We start from the raw sequence: 17,375 nt of genomic DNA, 5'->3' as shown, positions 1-17,375 counted from the left end.
TTAGCCTCTGGAAACCACCAATTTTCTTCCTTCCTGTAATGCTTGGCGATAGAGCCCATATGAAGTTTTGAAGAAAAATCTGACCCCAGAGGGCATGCATTTGTTGGCTGTCACCTAGCGTCCCTTTTTGGTGCACAGATACCTGTATTAGCACTGCTAAATAACTGTTCACACTACATATGCTAGAAAAATCTAGGTGGTGTAGAACAAATATCTCTTTATAGTATAGTGAGTATCTGGTGCTAGCCACACATTGTCATTCCCTTCCTCCACTTCCTCCCCCAAAAAGAGGGCATAGCACAGGGAAAAAAAAAAAAAATACATGTAGTTCTGTTAGTTTACCCCTGGAGCGCCAAGGCCAAGGGCACTGCTCTCCCGTCCACAGCGGACGGCTGCTCTCCCAGCCTGCTCCGGACACCGGGCAGAGGAATCCGAGCTTGGCACCATGCTAACCCAACTATGTGGCTTCTGGAGCAAAACCAGTTCACGTCCAGCCAAGAGAGCAGAGAAGCAGCCAAAATGCAACTGCCTGTACCACTCACTATCTGTGCAGCTAGGCCCTTAGATACTCGTTCTGCTTGTGTTTTCAGGTCGAAGATTTTTTCCTTGGTAACTATGAAAACTAGACAACTTGCAGAAGCACCTCAGAAGTCGACCACAGGCTCTAGAAGCAAGGGGTTTGCAAATAAAAACACCCAGCATTGCCAGAGCTAAATAAAGCAGCTGAAGTTTACCTAACTAGGAGTATGTTAACTATGACATACTTTCTCGGGAAGCACTGTTTCGTTCTTTGAAGCTATGAGCAACAACATGTACCACAGTGCTGTCTCCCCAGCCTGGATGGAGGATATATCCTCTGCTACTTTAATTTTCTACTCCTTGAGTTTTTCCTTGAAAGTCTCCACCCCCAACACTGCATTCCCATCTATCCACCCCCAAGCACTTGGACTAAATTAAGCCAAAAATCAAAGCCAGCTGATTATTTATTAAACAAACAGGATACATTTTGTCTTTAGTAGAATCAAGCACTCCTGGTAGCTGTAGACTTTAAACTTTGCTTTGGGGGGACAGGGGCGAAGGAAGGAAGCGGTCTTTCACTTTAGGAGAGCACACTGAGAAGTCGTTATTTTACTTAAAAGCCATCTGCCTATAAAATGAAACCGTACACACATGTAAGACTTAACAAGCTATAAACAAGCATCAATAGCAACACTCATATTTCAGTGATAATAGCTGTCTTTGATCACGTTTCTTTAGACTACCCTCCCCTTCAAACCATTTTCAACTCTCAACTCCTGTCAAGCCCATCTCCCACATCTGCCGATTAAAGGAAGAGGCAGAAATTGGAACTAATAGGGGTGCAGGGAGGGAGCTAGTGCGCTTTGTTTCTGTGCCAAAAGCTTGAGCAGGATGCAGAGAGGTCCCTAACAAACAGGGGCCAGCAACACGTGCAAATGAAAAAAAGCCACAGTTATGTACACAGAAAGGCATTCCTAAATTTTTCCAGAGAAATTCTGAATACTTTGTTTCCTGTGAGAAAACGAGCATTTGACTAAAGATCTCCTAATCAGGAAACAGACATGTCAGGTATTTCTAGAATGCTAATGAACGTACAGAACAGAGCAGGGATTATCTGCCACCTGCCTCAGCTGACACCAGGGACTTCCAGCATCTGAACTCCCTCCTGCTTTTATTCAAGTCACAGTTTGCAAAAAGATCTTTTGCATGAAAACAAAACAATACACAAAGTCAGTTCCCAAATGGATACAGAGAGCTGCAAGTGGAGTTACAGGAAGACAGAGCTTAGAAGCCACTTGCATCAGGGATTGTTTTCTTCTTCTGGTTGGGGAAAAAAAGAGAAAACACATCCAAGACAAGAATGTGCAATAAAATCAGATTAAGGAATGTTAGTCACTCCTGGCTTCCCCTCAAAACAGAAGTCAAAGACTTTCCGCTATTCATTCACAAGATGTCTAAACAGTGAGCCTTGCTGAAAGAAGGGGGGGGGGGGGGAGAGAAAAGTGAAAGGAGGCAAAGAAGGTTGCTTTTCTCAACCTACTAATAAGCTCCCAAAAGTGGTCTTCCTTCATCCGTGTGCTAAAAGCCAAAGCAATCTCTGCAGCATCAGCAGGCGCTGTGGTCAGGGCTGGGTCCCAGCCAGCCAAGAGTGCAAATACAGTATTAAATGCATTCATACTTTCCCACTGAGACAAAGCCTGAAAAGCCTAACCACTGCTCCATCCTCTGTTCTGCCTCTTCCCAGTTAAGCCTCCTGATATTCCTCCTAAACAAAAATGTCCATCCATGTTTACACAAGGAAGAGGCTGAGGGTCATGGGCTGCAACAGCCAAGAAGAACAGGCACATTGCTGCAAACGTGTCCACTGTTCTTTGGATTTGGAGTAGGTACTCAGTGGCTTTGCTGTTGTGATTCGGCATCCATTTACACAAACACCAGTGTGGTTCTCAGAGAAAGGAGGATTGTAATTGAAACCACCAAAAATAACCATTGGCATACGACACTTGTTATTTAGCACAGACCCCCTTCAGCAGTTTTCATGGTCATGATTCAGCAGACATGGTGGCAACACTCCAAAATAAGGTCTCGTTCTCCTTTTTCTGCAAAAGGACCTCAGAGCTGCACAGAGCAGCCTAGGAGAGGACCTCATGCCCCAAGCTTAACCAATTTACCACCACGCTGCATCCCAACCACAAGAGAAAATACAGACTAATGCAGCTGCAGACAGAGAATTGTGCTAAGCCTTCACAAAGCCTCTCCCAGGAAGCCCTTTCCCCACAAGCAAAATGGACCTGGGCTGCTATTCCCAGCAGCTGATGAGTCAAATAACTTCATTATGAAATGCTTGCTTAAGACCGGAGTTGTTATTTAAGGAGCCGGTATCTCACCTGCCTCACAAAGATAATACAGGTACATGAGACAACACACTCAGAACGTAGCTCCTCTCTTTACCTACAGAAGTGATGCTCTGAAGCAGCTTTTCTTTAACTGTTTTAAATGTGTCACTCTAACACAGGAGGTGTTTGCCCAACTTCTGCTGAGATAATAAAACTGGACACATAACACCTCCCAGCAGTTGCAGAAGCTAGTGAATATACAAAAAAAAAATCTGTTGGTTTTGGTTGGCTTTTTTTTTTAATGAATTAAGATAATTTAAAATGAAAATTCTTCATCTCAAAGAGAGATTGGTTGAAAAAGTTACTGAATGGCTATATGAGGCGACGTTTCTCTCCAAATTTTGCCACACAGAGAACAGCAGGGAGTAATGTATGCCCTAGACTTCTCATAAATATATCTCAATAAAAAAAGGTTGTAAGCTACACAGTTTCAAAACAGTTGAAATAAAACTCCCTTCCTTCCTATAAATCTGTGCTTAAACTTCAGGCACAAAGTACCATATTTAGCATTTCCAGAGGGATGCACAGAGAGGTGACCACGAGGAAGATGGCTGCGGTTGTAGACTTCCCTTTAAACATCTTTTGCTCTGAAAACAGACAAGCATGCTATGTCTGAAGAGAAGTAGTTATTTACCAGTTCCCAATTTACACATCCATTGGTAAGTGAGCTCCCACAGACATGAGGGTTTTTGTCTTGCACTGGTCATGTCAGATCTTCTGAGCTGTCAGACACAACCGCCTTCATATATGAGGACTCAGAATCTTTTAAACCAATTTGGAGGAACAATTCTGCTCCTTGGAGTCTTTATAGGGTTTGAATTGAACCTGGCACCTCAGCTTTGAATCTCATCGTCTTCCAAAGGTCCTGGGCTGCTGCCTATTCAGATTGTTACTGGTCATTGCCCCTTTGGGAGGGCTAGGAATCAGGGTACAAATAATAAGCAGCAAAGCATAGCAGCTGTATCATGCTGGCGCATGGAGAGAGAGAGAGGAAATGACAGACAGGAAACAACTTCAAAAAAAAACCCCAAACCAAAACAGTGGAACTGTGCATTTGACAGGTTTTTTTAATCAAAGTAAACCACTCAGAAATGTATACATGTCTTCTGAGCAGATTACTCATCGTGACTATTTTAAAGCTATTAGCTGGCAACTACTTCCCAGCTGATGCAGATTCCCAGTTGAAGGTGCACTGGACAACACACCCAAACTCTTTAGTTCTTTCTTTCCTCATTTTGTCAATAAAAATAACTAAGTGACATGGGATCTAAGTGTCTTAAAAACACTTGATGATTTTTTTCATCAAGAAAAGCTTATCAGGCCAATGCAAAAGCTGTTCACCCAGCTCTTAGTGAGATGATAAAGAGTTAGGTATATAACTTGCCCATCACAAAAGAAAAAAAAAATTAAAAAATGAAAGCTTACCCACCTTTGGCTGTTGGGAAAGCAGAATTCTGCAAGTTGCAAAAGCTCACATGATTTCTCATGGAAATGATTACATATTCAGGAGTGGCTAGTGGCAGTGACTGTGCCACTGTACTGGCAGACGCACCACTTGTGTGAACTAGTAGCTTGGTAATCATCAGCCTCCCACCCTGTTTCCAAAAGGAATACCATTCTGAACAGTGAAAAGAAAAGCTCCCCATAGAAGCACTACAACACAAGCAAACTCAGGGGCTGTATTTCAGTAGCTCTATTCTTCCACACCTTACAGTAGAACTTGTCGTAGAACTTGTCTTATTTTACTGGCATCCAAGCTGCCAAGAATTGATGTTGAGATTTAGATAAACATATCAAGTATAGATAAATATTACATGCAACCACTCTGCTTCTTCCAAATGCCAATATTCTCAGTGCCATTGACACTAAGTGCTATAAAGAAATAAAGCAATAGTTAAGCTGATTATTTGTTTTAAAATGATTCATGTTTTAACTACATTAAAAAAAGTCTTGAGGCAAAAGATCTAGGAAGCGAGGTTTTGCAGACAAGAGTATGTGAATTCGGAACCCAAGTCCTTCTTGGGTCCTCCTTCAAAACCAGTGAGATTTTGCCCTTTTTTTTTTTTCCAGTTCTTTCCCCATCTTTCCCATAGATGTTTATAACTTTCTGTGCGTTCTCTCTTCCTCTGCTTTTTGAATTGTACTAAAACCACATTCAAGAGGAGAGGGATTCATTCACTGCATTGAGTAACAAGCATTCCAGATTTATTTTAGGCTGCGTGAAAGCTAATAACATAAGCAAATCTTACATTTTCCTTGAGACAGTACAAACACTAACAGTCAGGAACCATGTCTCAGCAAGACAGCAGGAACCAAATCTGAGTAACAGACTCCACAACTGCACATCACGGAGTGTGAACATGCTCTGCTCCATAAGCCACGCCAGTCCACATGAGCTGACACAGCCCCATCATGCAAGAGGGATGTGAGGCCATGCCAGAGCCTTTGTGGACCTTACAGACACGGGACTGTAGCAAGCTGCCTTTACGAACCTTCGGACCTCAGCACAACCCCAGAAATACCTCTAGCAGCATTCCCTCCACAGTGATCCCTCCTCAGCAGGGGTGCAGCTTCTCCTTGTTATTTCTATGTGCAAGTAGCTATCCAGAAATACATGTTGCCGACATTGACATGCCTTGTAGTGCCAGGAGGTCTTTAAAGCAGGGAGACCTGTTTTGCTGGAATTACTCAGTCCACACCAGTTGCAAGAGAGCCACCACAGAAGGGTACCATTCAGCAAGCAACCTAGCTAACCAGGTTTACAGTAGCAAGGAAACAGTTTCCTCTCACGGTTGCTGCTGATGCACATACAGAAGTATCTTCTTCACTCTTCCCTCTTCCAGTCTCCTGGGACATCCACATGGAATTGAAATGGTCTGAGACAGAGGCAATAACATTTCAGAAGACAGGTGGAGCTAGTGACTCTGATTTTCCAAGATAAGCACAACACACCCATAAACCAGACCAACAAGACTCAAGAGCATGCTACCCACGCACTGTATGACACCCATCAGGGTAGAAAGGCACTCGCACCACACTCTGCAGCTCCAGTACTTCCTCATGATGCAATATGGCTCTGGGAACTTGGGATGCAACTGGTGAGAGGAAGGGCGTGGGACATAGCCACCACTTACCAACTGAACTGGGACCAACTGAGGTGCAGCACTGAAAAAAACCACTCGGAAATACCGCTGTCCAGCCTTACTCCAGGCATCCAGAGGTAAGACAAGTTAGTTGCAGGGATGCTCTCCACATGGTCTGGGGTTCGACACTGGTGAAGCCCACTGTAAGACAGGGCTTTGTGCGTACCTCCAACACCACCCTTCCTCTTGCTCGCCACCACCATGCATTTCCCAAAGCTGATGCAGATGACACATACCCTTGCTGAGGGTCATCTGAGCAGAGGAAGCCAAGTTTGTTGTGGCAAGCTGTTTCCTGTGATCTGCAACCCATGAGCTAGCTCCTGTGGCCAGCTGCTTCTGGGAATGTTTCAGGGAGGGGAGATGGGTTTTGAGGTACTGCCAAGCCACTTGCCCACAGCAGCACTTGTTAAATTACAACGGATATCCAGTCTGCAGCTTCTCCCAGCGTTCCCCCTCTCCTCTCCATCCCCTCTGGATGACACGGCATGCCTGAGATGAGCTTAAATACCTACCCCTACCCCAGAGTGCCCCACGGTGCTTGTACAACAGAGATCGGCGTACAGCAATGAACAACATCTAACATAGAACCTGTATTACAACCCACATGTGCCATACTTCTTTGTTACACCATATGTCCCCTGTAAGGTGACTGGGAAACTGTGCATGTGGCAGGGGGAGGTGTGCTATGGTATGGTAGCCAAATAGATCAAAGAAGGAGAAATTAAATCCTGCTTAAAGTGAAATACAGTGCAGGCCAGTGCTCTTCCAGGGGGCAGGCCGGGACCCTCAGGGCAACCTGCAGACAGCTATTCAATTCCTCTCTTTCAGTGCAAGAAATGTTAATGCACCAAACTCTACACTGTGACAAGAGCTGCCAGGTAATGTTGTCACACAGCCTTTGAAGTCAGCCAAAAAAACAGGGAAAGGGAAATTCTCCAATACTCTCACCAGCACCTTTCCATCCACAAGCAAAAGGCAAGAGACCCAAACAGAAGACTGAAGTTAAAAAAATTTCCTGTTTTTCATAGTCATGGCCCAATGCAGGCACAGATACCTTAAAGAGGTCAGAAAGGCACCAGCCACACAATTACTGAAATCATTTAAACAAAAAAGAATCTGACGTGCTTCTGGGCTTGGCCTATTCACACAAGAAGAGGTATTAGCCAGATCTAATGAAAATCATGACCAGAATTAGCATTTTCAGTCACCCTTGCAAATGTAAAGCCCACTAGCAAATCAGCAGCAGCACTGTCTGCGCCACAATTATCGTCTGTCCAGGGGAAACCCTTGGGATACAACCTTTCAGGTGTGACAAGCTGATAAATGGAGACATCATGTGGCTACCCACATGGAAAAGTAACTCCCTCATGAAGGAACCTAACGGATAAAGAAGCAACTTTTCAACCATAGCACTGTAGGATCCAAGTTCAGTTTAACACTGGAAACAAGAATCTCACATTTTGTGAGAGGTACAGGTAAAACCCGCCATGAAGAGGTCATCCGTAGCTTTAAAGACAATTCAGGCTTGAGGAGAGATCCTGTACCAGGGCTTAATGCATAAATGTTAAGCTGGCTCCCTGTACATTACCCTCTCCTCCCTCAGGCAGAGTTTTAAAAGCAACAAGTCCTTTCACAAGTGTCCAGTGCACTTTCAAGTGACTGAGGAATAATGCAGCCACAGCAGACGTTGTCACTCCTCTTGCTATTGATAATCTTTGTCTCAGCTAAGAATTGCTCTGAAACAAAGTTTTTAAAACTTCTTATTGCATACTGTACTTCAAATGTGCTATACTTTTATTTTTTTCCCTCTACAAAGGATAAGTCATGTTAGAATTATGCAGCTTCAAGGAATGCAAGCTTAGGGAACTCATTTTTTCTTGTTGCTAGCCACAAAGACACTACCTCTGGACTTATTTATGGGCTCTATTATAAAGCATTCATTCATTCATTCAGATTCTTGCAGTTTAGGGGGAATTCCTTCTGAAACTTTATGGTTTTCTGGTTAACACAATGTGTTTTTTCTTCCGCTTTACTCGTGCCTGCTGCATTTAAAACTAGACCTTAGTAAGTGCAGGAAAGCAAAAATGTAGAGATTACCTTATTTTGTAAACAAAATCACTGCATCTGCTGGATACTTACTACTAAAACCACCAAATTGCTTGGCAGAATGAAAACGAAGCAGCAATAAAGCAGGCTAATAAAGCGAACAAACTGGTTGCCATCAGTGTCCAACCCGAGGTCATAACCGACAGACCTCCTGTTATCACACCTCAGTGGCATTCACGGATGAGGAAAACAGCTTTAGGCCTTTTCAAATCCTCAGCTGGTACCTCAGCTTTAAAGGAAACAGGTGTATTCACCTACAGCGGCTGAAGAGGCAGAAACGCTGTCTCGGAGCCCACCGCTGCCAGCAACTGGGTAGCCTCACAGTGCCCTCACTGTGCCAAGACGGTGCCTTCCACCAACTCCGCTGGATTCCAGCTCTCCAGCTTCCACAGATGCCAGGCAGGACATAATTTCTTATTCATACGTTAATTCAAATTAAATAAACGTTCTCCTTCAAAATTTCACGTTTCTTTTTTTTTTTTTTAAATTCTCAACTGCTCTATTATTTCTAATGCAAAGGGATAATCAGAAAAGAAAAGTAATTGGTCTAAGACCCACAGTTGCCTAACTGGCAGTTTTCCCTCACTAATTTCTATTTCCATGTCACTGCCACTCCACCCCACTGATGCAAATGTTCTCCAAGCCTTCTTCTAGCGCTTGGAGTAAAACAGGCACCAGCACCTGTGTGCTTTCACCCAACACACACTCTCCTGCCCAGTGAGCGGCAGCCTTGCAGAGCAATTAAAAAACTAAGGCAAGGAGTTGAAAGCTGAGAGCTGGAAGGAAGAAAAAGCAATACATGGGAGATAGAAGCAGAATAGAAAAAATACAAGAAAATTAAGGGGGGGGGGAGATGAGTGATGTGGAAGTTGTTCATATGAAGTTTTTAGAGGTTACTCAATGTCACCATATGGCGGGGGACTGAAGAGCAAGAACAACAGTGAAGTTTTCTAGGTTAATAGTTTCCTTAATATTCCCACAGGATTCTTTGCTACTCTAAACATAGCGCAAAGGAAAAAATAAGATTCGAGTAGATCATCATCAGGGGCAGGTTCAAGAAAGAGTTCTTTCAACCTCCCCCAAACCACTTTCTCTCTTGGAGTAGAAAAATATCCAGAGTTCTTAAGCAGTATTAATGCAGACACATTTGGAGCACGCAATCCCAACACCACAGGCAGCCTGAAGACAAAAGAGGAGCTTTCAGTCACTTAAGAAAAATTGTTTGAGTTGAGTTATATTTGTTGAGTTATATTTCGAGTTAATTTTTCAATGCCTACTCAAACACCTAGCAGAAACATCCTTCACTGCATGCTTGCTTTCAGTGCAAGAGTCTACCGATTAAGCTGTCACAAGCCCTTTTGTGTACTTAAGAAGTTTAGAGTACTTCAGAAATTTAGCAGAAAGCCTATTCCTGAAGGCCTGAATCTTGAGTTAATGTTTGTATTTGCATTGTGCTATCTACCCTCCCTCACTACATGAAAGCTACTTTGAGCTTGTGAGGTCTCTTCAGGTAAAATTTGGGGTCAAAGAAGAGACTGTCAAGTGCATTTCATTATTATCTGCATACTGTACTTGTTTTCATCACTTACAGAAGGGAAATGACAGCTAGGCACAACAGGAAAAAACCTGAGCCATGAGCAGGAAACAGAATCTCTTGTTTTGACTACTAAGGTAAGGAAAGATAAATAGTGGAAAATTCCCTCACAGGGACTTTAACAGAGGTGGATCATTTGACAAAGTCTTCCTCACCACTGTTTTTATACGGTCAAGCCACCTGTTAGAGCGGCTTCACTATATTAAATAAAAAGGGTCAGACCAAGGAAGAAAACAAGAAATAGTTTTACTTGAGACTATCTTTAAGTAGACATAATTGGGGGGTTCTTCTATTTTGCTTTTTAAGTACTGTCAGAGCTGCAATCTGCAACTGTAAGACAACAAACAGGAGTTTGGAGGGACAAAAAAGAGTGGTTATTTGCTCATTCTTATGTGTGATACCAACTAAAGCGAAGCATGGAGTTGAGTTAATGAGAGGTTCCTATTAAAGGCTGCATGAGTTTCCACTGTAAACAAATCTCTTTAGTCTAAATTCAGCAGAACGTGTGGTGCTGGTACCAGCTTGATGCAACTTTTAAGAAGCATCAACTGTTAAAGTCTATTTTTATTATTAATATATTTAATTATGTGTTTTTAAGTTATTAAACTTTGAAACTGAAACCAAATCCCATGTAGCTTTAACACAGAAGTGCAACAAACGTTTGCTGCCAATGACAGAACAGCAGCAGCATTTTTGCCAGGCTTCTGTTCCATGCTTACTGTATACTACAACTACTAATATTTACGCAGCACATATTTCTGCAACAGTTCCCACCACCAGTTATCGACCGACTCTACAAAGCCTATCTGTAGGCTATGCTATTTCCACACGCTCTCCCCTCCTTTCACTGAAATTCTTGCTTACCAGGTGTTCTGGCTGCAATTAAAGTAACTGGTGATCAAAATCAAATATCCTCATACTCTAAAAATGGAGTTTTCAAGGAGAAGGGGAGAAGCAGCCTCGTGCTGGCTCTGCTCAGCCACCAAGTATCACTAACCATGCCAGCAACAGAATCCAAGGCTGTTTTGTGTTTATGTCTGACAAGCCAGATAAAACATAATGTTTTTAAAGATGCTTAATAAAGTAGTTGAAAGATAATGATTACCCAGTCTCATCATTTGCACATGAAAGATGGAGCAGAGAAGTTACAGTAATTTGTTGCCAGACTTCACTGGAACAAACAGCTGCATTTTACTTATCTTCAGATATCAAAGGACTTGAGCGGGACAAAGATTACTTGGCTTGACAAGCATTCAGAGACCCCTCCAGCTCAAAACCAGAGATGTTTCTGAGGAAAATCATGAAAGGATTTAATTTAAGCCTAGCAGCAATTCCTATTATACTGGCATGAAATCTACCACCATCCCCTAATCCTGTCAAAGCTAAGACAAGATGCTTTGCCTTCTTTCCAAATACAGTGGTGTTGCACATCTCCAAAGGCTACAAGCAGACAAGTTCTTCCTCCCAGGAAGCAGAGGCTTCATGGCAGTGTTAAGTCACTTTAAATCTGCTGTGGTCCTGCCCATCCCATGCTAGCTCCTCACTCAAACAACTAGTTTTCTGCCAAAGAGCTGGCTCAGAGAGCTCAGCTCCTGGGTCACACCAGTGCCAGGGCAGAGGAGACAGGTTAGCAGCCCTGGGACAGTCTGATCAACAGCAGAGCCACATCCTCCAGAGCACCAATGAGCTACACCAAGCGTCAGAAGAGTTTCTTCTCCCCCCACCCACACAGGAGCAGATAAACAGAAGACCTCAAGTCACCTTCTCTGCACCCTTATCTTATTCTCTCAGACTCATGTAAGACCATTGTGAAAATCTACACAGCTCAACCAAGAGCAAGACCAGAAGCAGTTCAGTATTTTCCCCTCAATATATGCTGCAACCTGCTTTATTATTTAATATACCAGATGCCTTTAACAAGAGCAGTAAAATCACATTGTTCTTGTTCGGAAATACAACATTTTGAGAAGATGAAGTCAATGCCTGTGCTATAAAATAAACAGGAAGGTTACTGAAGAACCAAAAAGAAAATGTTAAAGACTTCAATTCAAACTTTTCCAACTGTACCTACTCTAGAAGGCTGAGCAGAGAGTTAAAGTTCCTAGGTAGCTGGAAATAGGTTTCATTTCAGTTGCTGCCTCAAAGCCAGTTTTTGTGTTTAACACATGTGGTTAGACAGCCAACCACCATTCCTGGGGATTATCTGCTTGGAGTATGAAAGACAATAAAACAACCCACCATTGGTTTTTCAGTCAGACCTGGGCATGATTCCCATTAGCACATTTTTATTTTAAAACTCAGTGCGATTGCTATGATTTTATAATACAAGAAAGCTAAGCACAGATGTTGGTACTTTGAGCAGAACAGAACTTTGCCAGGTAAATAACAAATTGCAGAGTTATGAACTGCTTCTGAATATACAGAAATATGTTGCATGGCACAGCAGTTTAAATACATTAGTCGCTGCATGCAGTTAAAGAAAAAGAGCATCTTCCAATCTTTAATTTAATGTGAATTAAAACAAGCCAAATCCAAAACCCAACGAGGTAAACGCACATTTTTCCCTGTTGATTTTGGATCAAGCTTTAAGTAAGAACTGATGGTAGACAGCAGCTCTAATTACTCAAGAAGAACAGCAATGACTGGTGTTGAGTACTGGTTTATCATTAAAGTAATGGACTATTAAAATATAACTACAAAAGAAAAGAAGCAAGTTTCTGAAGATGGTACTTAATGGCTTTTTACACACTATCAGTTTTCCAGACCGCAAAATACAAGACAATACAGGTATCAGAAAACCTCAGCCTTCTCCAACTTCAGGCCACCTCAATTAACAGTTGCAGTTCAATAATTTAGCAAATGCCACAAATATGTAAGGCCCTGTTCCAGTTAGCAGTAGAGAGTGTTTTAGGGTTATTTGCTGCTAGAATGCTTTTCAGCTTCTTCAGGTTTTTTACCTTTAACGTTCCTTCAAGAAGTGTAATATTTGACAAAGATATGCTGAAATACAGATCCAGCATTCGACACTCCAGCATTTCACCTGTCTCCTACTTGTAGGACACTTACCATGAAGCCATTTAAACCTTTAGAAAGCTTTAAAATTAATTTTATTGATGGGAAGATTGTGAATTTGATCTGGAATCTGCTTTAGGATTGACAAAGTGCCCCCACATTCATTAATTTACTGTTATTTTTATGGAAGTCACTTAAGAGCAATAGCAATACACCTGCTGATTCACAGGAACAGCAGCTGTACTCATGCAACAGCCACATGCACAAACCCAGTCCCTACTGACACACTGTATGTCTTGTCAAGACTGCCTGAGTATTTAAGTAAGTCTGTTATTTCTCCAAACCCCAACTCCTTCAAGTTTTCCTTGAGAATTATTCTGCTGAGGGATACATTTTCATCAACGCTATGGATTTATAGGAACAAAGCCACTTGCTGAAACTCAGGCAAAGCAAGCAGAGGTCCAAAACCTCAAACCACCATCAGGACACACCTCCAGTTGTGATGGGGACAAAATAAAAAGGCTTCCCAGAAGAACAGTTCATTCGACCTCAGTCTGGGATCAAGATTAGGCCTGACAGGCTGCTCACCACCTCTCTCATCTCCTTTGCTACTTGAGCTACAGCAGATTTTCTGTTACTGCCCATTACTCTATGAACCCTAAAGAGTGGTAGTAAGTAAAGGTCTGGTCATCAGCCCAGAATCAGAATCATTAGTCTGGATTTACAGTGGTGTGCTCAGTTAGAATTAGAGCCAAATACCACTCCATTCACTATGCTTGCTGCACTTCAGCATCTTGGTCCTGGATCTACTTCTTTTCCTTGGAAAAAAGTACTGTACAGAGTACTTACAGGGTGATCAGCATGCTCATTTTGCAACACTTCCCTGAGTTTCCTAGGTTAAACACACCATAGTAGGTAGCCCAAGCAAAAGAGGAGAAATCTTGAAATCTCTGTTACCTGGCAGACCTCCACTTACATCCTTATGCCCCACTTGCAAAGTTCAAGGAGTCATTTCAGGCAGGTTTACAATGAAGTCATTATAATTCTGCTATTTATTCCTTTCTATTTAAGAGCCTGCAATACAGCCTGGTTTGAACACATATTCTGCCTCTGGGAGACAGGCATTAAAGCAAGATTTGATAATAACATCATTCCATTTAATTGTACAAGGAAAAATGTAATGCATTCACAGTATATAGCATTAACTCCTTTCAGTTTTTCTATTCTTTGTTTCTGCTTGAATTCATAGCTTACACTTAAATATTTTTGCAGTATTCAAAAGACTGTCTCAAGCACTGTAGTTTAAATCAGACAAAGAACAAACGAAGTCTTGAAAAAATGATGACCAACTGCATCATCGGATAAGCTCTTCCTTCATGCAGGTCTTGGCTAGAATACAAGAGTTCGGTTATTACGGAGCAAGTCAAACATATCCATGATTCCTTGCCTTGTTTTAAGGTCTTTAGGACATCGGTCCCTTCCCCAACAGCAGGCACCTTCCATAGAGAGTTCTGGATATGTCTGATATCAGTTACAGCCAAGTGAATAAATTCTTGGGCTCAAAGCATCAGCTGATATAAATCACTACTGTGCTAATGAAGTCAAAAGAGCCACATCAGTTTACACACAGGACATGACCCATACTTGCAGCCTGGGAAAGCAAGTCAAAGGAAAACCGCCTTTTCTTTTTATAGCCTGGTTCTCTAATTAGGATTTTTGTCTGCACTGTAATTTGGTATTGGGGGGGGGGGGGGGAAGAGCACCACATACTTTCAGCAGATGGATCAATACGAGCTATAAAAACTTGTCATAGCTGAGTTTACTCAAACATAATCTGCAAACGTCCCAGAGCCTTCAAGACCCCAAAAAGTATGAACAGTAATTGTTGTAAGCACACTGGGAATGGCAATTCTGGTCCTTAGTAAAAAGGCTGGCTAATAAGAAGTGACATCCCCTGCCTGGGGAGGGAACAGCTACTGTGATCCTGAAAAATTTTGGGCTCAGGAGACAAACAAAAAGGAGGAAGTGGAATAAAATGGCCATCCCATACATGCCAGGTTGGTGTCCAGGTAAGAGTCCAAGCAGCGTGCACGTGGCTTGCCTCTGGGGACAAGTGAGGGAAGCACTTTTGAATTAAAAAAGTGCAAGACTAAGCTCAGATAAAAAACAACTAGGGAAACAAAAAAATAAAACTAGCAAATCGTTGCTTGATTATTGTGCAAAGAGTAAGTTACCTATTTTGCCACTCTGGAAACAAATAGTTAAGCTGTTTTAACACGATTGTGTAATTCACTTGACAAAGAGAAAGGATAACCCAGCTATAAACTGGGAAAACAGATGACTAATCATGCAGTTGATAAACAGTTTGCTCTGCTAGAAAAAGACCTGAACTTCAACTATTCAGTCCTTCCATGCCTGCATACTTCTGCCCAGTTCTCTCAAACCATCCCTACTCTACAACACTGTGAGAACAACCTTTGGCAGCCACCTCCCAGGACTTCTCCCACTGAAGGGCAGTGATCCCTGACCCAACAGGCTAGAGAGCCCATGCTCTGCAGTCTCCTTCAAAGTCACAGAAGAGGACTGGCCTCGTATTTTACTAGCATCACTGTCAGCTTAGTTTCCTGCTTCTGAAGTCAGAGTTTAGGGTGTGAGCTGAAGCACTGCAGGCACATAACACTCCCCTGGATGGCACAATGATTTCTTGGTGCTAGTCACCTTGTTCTCTAGTGCAGATCTCCAGCAGAAGGATCAGCATTGTGTCATCAGCCCAGTCTGAAGACAGGGAAAACAGCGGGGGTATGATGGAACAAAGGAAGAAGAGACAAACAAGATTTCAGTGACTCCTATTATTGTTGAAGGGAACAATTTCTAAAGGCTTCTTCTCAGAAAAGGAAATGGACACGATTGTTTGGGAACATCCACAAGCATGAATCTCAAATGTTAACCCTCAGGATTCCCTTATTAAAGGTGCCATTAATCAAAGGGACAGGCCAGAATTTACTGTTCCCTTCAGCTTTATAGAGGGAGCACAGGAGTGTGTGTTGGGAAAGCTTTCAGGCTTTCCCTGAGGAGGCATGAGTCTGTCTTCCCTCTTGTATGAGCTTCCTTACTTGTCAGCATGATTCTTTCCACTGAGCAACAGGTAAAAGAAAAGCTTTTTAAAAAGGAAATACTGCACTTTTCTGTTAAGGTTACAAGTTATAAACCTCCACAACTAGCATACTTCTCCTACTGAAGAAGAGGAGGGAGCATTTTTTCCACATATAGTCAACAGTTTTCTTTCATTTGCCTGCTTCTGCGATCAGCATTTTGGTGGCAACCCCCCTCCCAACGCAGAGTTAGGGATACTCAGTGGCTTCAGCAGTCTTTCCAAGCAGGGCAAGGACAGCTGCATTTTGAACAGGATTGATCCAGAGACATGAATAAACTCGAACTGATGCAGGCATGACAAAGTCATGCAAGCGATTTCTCATGACCTGACCCACCATGAATATTCACAAGCCTTAACAGGCATTGCAGGAAGGAGACTTAATAGGACTTGTCATCCACCTTTGCATTTTCTGCACAAGAAGGGAGAGCTAGCAACCCAAGTCCTCTCCCGCAGACATTTCCACTCATCTGACAGACACACAAACAAAACAAACTGCCGTAGACCCTCTTCTCCATTGCCTCCTTGATTCCCATCTAAAAGAACGCAGCGGACAACATGCTCTGAATGGGGAGGGCCACACAGCCCTGGATGTATCTGACGACACCAAATCGAACCACACACTATACCAGCTCATACCAACGAGCAGGCTGGAGCCTCCTGCTAAATCCTTATCAGTACAAACAGCCACACAGCAGAGAGTCCAGGGCAGAAAAGCTACATGACTGCTCAAAGTCTCAGATCAAGTCTCATTTCTGACAAAATTTTAATTCCAAAAGCCCTGTGCTATGAATCACTACATGACTGAAAAAAACATGGAGGTAGTGTTAACGCAGTGTTAGGTTCCCCTGGGATTTACGGAGCTCTGTGAGGAAGACACCTTCTTATAAAAAATAATCCTCATCTGAAGCAACTGCCAAACATGGTCTTTAAGGAGAAGGTTTCAGATATCTGCAATAAAAGCTTGACAAGAACAACACAGAGCCACTTAAACCTGATGTCATCTTAACATTTGGGCAATTCTGCCCAAGGTTGGCTTGATGATTCAAAATGGGAAGATTCACTACTCTTTAGTGTAAGGACAGAGGGTAGAATCATCATTTGTCTGTCTGCCAGGTCAACATAGTCAAACAAGACCTCATTTGTGACAGAACTTTTTTTTTTTTTTTTTTAATAACTGTGTATCTGTGAGCATTCACACACTATACAGGCATGAATCATTTGGGTATGACACTGACTATCAAGATGGATAGGTAAGATTTCTAAATGTGAAGTAGCAGTACAACACTAGGATCCCCTCCCTCCTCACAGCTCCCTCAAATAAGTGGAGCGGTGCAGCTGGCATGCTGAAGTGATGACACAGTACACTTTCCTCGGAAAAGAAGGGGCTCATGGTGATTCTCAGCATATTATCCTTCAAACACCTTATAGGCAGCAATGCAGTCCCTCTACCT

The 17,375-nt window shown here is 42.6% G+C and overlaps 1 protein-coding gene across 1 annotated transcript in view; it reads right to left on the bottom strand.

Annotated features, from left to right (window-relative positions):
• Positions 1-17,375, bottom strand: part of PARD6G (par-6 family cell polarity regulator gamma) — a 69,460-nt gene that overhangs the window by 38,105 nt on the left and 13,980 nt on the right. The gene's annotated exons all lie outside the window — the stretch shown is intronic.

The sequence above is a fragment of the Aptenodytes patagonicus genome, chromosome 2 (assembly GCF_965638725.1).
Source record: "Aptenodytes patagonicus chromosome 2, bAptPat1.pri.cur, whole genome shotgun sequence".
NCBI lineage: Eukaryota > Metazoa > Chordata > Aves > Sphenisciformes > Spheniscidae > Aptenodytes > Aptenodytes patagonicus.
The sequence above is the reverse complement of the archived record's forward strand: the minus strand, read 5'-3'. Positions and strand labels throughout refer to the sequence as shown.